General features: G+C 36.5%; 1 pseudogene; it reads left to right on the top strand.

Moving 5' to 3' along the window:
* Positions 1-1,997: 1,997 nt before the first annotated feature.
* LOC114088524 (melanoma-associated antigen F1-like) lies at positions 1,998-2,750 on the top strand (annotated as a pseudogene).
* Positions 2,751-3,532: the final 782 nt, after the last annotated feature.

Raw genomic sequence — 3,532 nt, 5'->3', positions numbered from 1 at the left:
GTGAACATCTTAGTTGATGCAAAAAAATTTTTTTTTGAAAAATTTATTAGCCTTTTGTGATTCAAAAAAAACCTACATGGCAAATTAAAAATAGAAGGAAACTACTTCAATAAAATAAACCACATATGAAAAAAACCCAGTGAACATCATACTCAATACTAAAAGACTGAAAATGTTCCCTGTAAGCTCAGAAACAAGTAAATATGCTCACTTGAAACACTTCTACTCAGTATAATAGTAGAAATTCAGTTGGAGGAAGGAGGTAAGACAAAATAAATAAGCAATATCCAAACTGGAAAGAAAGAAGTAAAATTATCTCTGTTTACAGACAATGTGATCTTACATATAGAAAAGACTAAATATTCAAAATAAAAACTGGTATATCTAATACATGGATTCAGTAAAATAATAGGATAAAAGTCAACACATGACAGTTAGATGCATTTCTATACATAAACAATGAACAATTGAAGAGGAAATGTAAGAAAAAAATCTATTTATTATCATTAAAAAGCATAAAATACTCAGGCATTCAACTTAACCAAGGATAGGGAAGAAAATGAAATCTACAAAAGATTGCTGAAAGAAATTAACGAAGATTTCAATAAAAGATAACCCATGTTCATCAATTGGAAGACTTTAGACTGCCAAGATATTTAATCTATCAAAATCCACGTGATATTATCTTGTGGAAATAGTAAAAAAATCTTAAAATTCATGTGGAACACTAAGGAATCATGAAAGCAAAAATAATCTTGAAAACAAAACATCTTGAGAACTTATCCTATCTGATTTCAAAACATAGTATATAGAGAGGTACACAGTAATAAAAAGTGTGGTACTTTTATAAAGATCTGTACAACCTAATGAAATATGTTCTAAAAAGAAATCCTTACATATACAAGCATATGAATTTCAACAAGGGTTACAAGACATTTGAAAGACAGTCCTCTCAACAAATAGTGCTGGAAAAAGTGGTTCTCCACATGCAAAAGTTTGAAGTTGCACCCCATAGTGCTTTTGTTAGTTTAGGCTATTGTAACAAAATACACATACTGCGTGTATATAATAATAAAAAATGTATTTATCATGGTACTGGAGGCCAGAAATGTGAGATTGGGGTGATAGCATGGTCTTGTTTTAGAAGGAGCCCTCTTCCAGGTTGCAGGGTACCAACCTCCCATTGTATCCAAGTATGGTAGAGAGAAAGCTAACTATCTCTCTGTTTTTTTCTTTATGAAGACACTACTCTTATTCATGAGGCCTTTATTCTTATGGCCTAATTACCTCTGTCAGGCCTCTCCTTAAAGAAACCTCACATCAGGGTATAGGGTTCAAATATATATATTTTGGTGGATATAAACTTTTAGTCTATTCTGATTAGTTAACATTCAGTAGAAAGATTAGCTTAAAATGAATCGAAGACTTAATTATAAGACCCTAAACTATAAAACTCTTATAAAAAATTAGGCCCCACGCATGCCAGGCGAACACGCTACCGCTTGAGCCACATCCCCAGCCCCTCCACAGATTTTTAAAAGACACTATCTAAAGAGAAAAAGGAAACACCTCTGGGAGAAATTACTTATGAAATCACATTTCTGCTAAAATATTAATATTCAGAATATTTAGGGAACTTTCAAAACATTAACACCACTACCAAAAACAATGCAAAATGTACAAAAGACTTGCACAGATATTGCTCTTAAAAAAAGGTACAAACGTCAGTAGCATATGAAAAGATGACCAGGATCACTGATTATTAGAGAAATGTTAATCAAAGGGCAGTGAGATAATGTCCATTAGGGCAGCTAATATATAACCAAATAAAGCAGAACAGCTTTGCAGTGTGGCACAGCAGCCACAAAGCCTCTGTGTTATGGTTCTTATTCCTCCTCTCACTGACCCCTTAACCATCCAACCTCTCCACTGGGGTTCAAGCTGCAACTCACATGTCTCTTCTTGTGTATGTAATTTACACCTGCCTCTTTGAAAACATGGTGCAGAAACCCTAAAGCAGGGGTCTCCTGGTCACTTGGGCTGAGAAGCAGAAGGCTGGTGGCCATAATATCCATCCTCAATCCCTGAGGGTTTCACAGGAGGAGGCCCAAGACCCTCTTGCAGGAAAGCCCCAAGGAGAACCTGGCACCATGAGAGAAGAGGGAGCTGCAGAGCCAACCCTTACCACAAAGGGGCAAGGGCCTTGGCAGCCAGAGCCTCGGCACAGTGAAGGCCTACTGTCCTTAGAATCAGACAGTGTTGGCCAGATTGGTACAGTTCCTGTTACTGAAAGACAGGTAGAAGAGTCTCATCACACACTCCAAAAAGGTGAAATATTTTATGGGAGGCTGGAAGGATCTGGTCCCAGAGATCACTGCAAGTCCTGCAGAGCATCTGCTGAATGTTTTTGGTTTCAAGCTGAAACAGCTCAACCACAACACCACACTTATATCTTAATCAATAAATTATAATATCTTGAGAAGTTGGAGGAGAAAGAGGACTTGAGAGATGGTCCCAGATTGTGTCATTTAATGATGTTCTGGGGCCTTATCTACATTAAAGGTAATAGCACCAGGGAGGCCCATGTCTGGGAAATGCTGCCCTGGTTGGGGGTGCATCTCTCAAAGTTTTATTTTCTCTTTGGGTATCCAAAGAATCTTATTATGAAAGATTTTTGCATAGGAGCAATACCTCAAATGCACGTGGGTGTCTCACCAGTCCACCAAAATATGAACTATCATACCAATTAGTGACATCTAATTTGTGCCCAGGAGATCAGGATTCAAACCATACTCTGGGTTTTACTAGTCTAATTCCTTTTACCCACAATCCCTAGAGAAAATTACACTATATTTAAATAATTTATTTCCTAGACAAATCTCCGACTTCAAGCATTTTTAAGCAGGTAATTTTTAATAAAGGAATAGTGGAATTGAGAATATATTTTTCACTATTCAGTAATTATTTTACTTAGAACATATAAAAATGGATTTCTAAAGAAAGGTTATTAAAAATTTTATTGGATCAAATGGAAGTTTCAAGTTTTATTAGCAAAGAATAAAAAGACTAATAAGAATTGTTTTAATGGGTCTACACGCTTATTTTCAATGGAGCGCATAATGAATTTGGGAAGAAAATCTGATCTGACTGAATTCTCACTAACATATTTGTTCAATGCTGAGCTATGATTGGACAAACGTAAAGGTCATGTGTGTCCTTTCTACTCTCCCACTTACTATATCAAGCTCAACTCTTGGTTTGCCATCAAGTGCTTGCCTCTGCTCACCTTTGCCACTACCCTATCAAAGCCCCATTCGTCTTGACTGGAGTAGTTGGCTAGCTGGTCTCCTATTTCTGCTCTTGTACCTCTTGTACCTTGGAAGAAACCATTCTTCCCAATACAATAAGGATGGCCTTCCTTGTGATGCTTATACTCTGTCTCCTAATGAGATGCTGTGCTTTAGTTCTCAAATGCAACCCGTCCCTTCTCCATTTTCTGGGCACATAGTGATAAATCAAACTTACAATTAAA

Source organism: Marmota flaviventris, chromosome 4, assembly GCF_047511675.1.
Source record: "Marmota flaviventris isolate mMarFla1 chromosome 4, mMarFla1.hap1, whole genome shotgun sequence".
Lineage (NCBI taxonomy): Eukaryota > Metazoa > Chordata > Mammalia > Rodentia > Sciuridae > Marmota > Marmota flaviventris.
The sequence above is the reverse complement of the archived record's forward strand: the minus strand, read 5'-3'. Positions and strand labels throughout refer to the sequence as shown.